Genomic DNA, 278 nt, shown 5'->3' on the forward strand with positions numbered 1-278 from the left:
CACTGTATAAACATCAGAAGTCCGCGGTTGTTCAACGTCCTCCCAGCGAGTATAAGAAATATTGCCGGAACAACCGTGGACCAACCAGGCTGTGGTGGGTATGTGGGCCTGCGGGCCGCTCCAAGCAACAGCCTGGTGGACCAAACTCTCACAAGTTAATCCTGGCCTCGGGACGGGCTTGGGGAGTAGAAGAACTCCCAGATCCCCATCAACCAGGTATCAACCAGGTATACACTTGTATGCTGGTGCGGTGGTTGTCACGGGTAATGCGTTCCGGA

This window comes from Procambarus clarkii, chromosome 9, assembly GCF_040958095.1.
Source record: "Procambarus clarkii isolate CNS0578487 chromosome 9, FALCON_Pclarkii_2.0, whole genome shotgun sequence".
In the NCBI taxonomy this organism is placed as follows: Eukaryota; Metazoa; Arthropoda; class Malacostraca; order Decapoda; family Cambaridae; genus Procambarus; species Procambarus clarkii.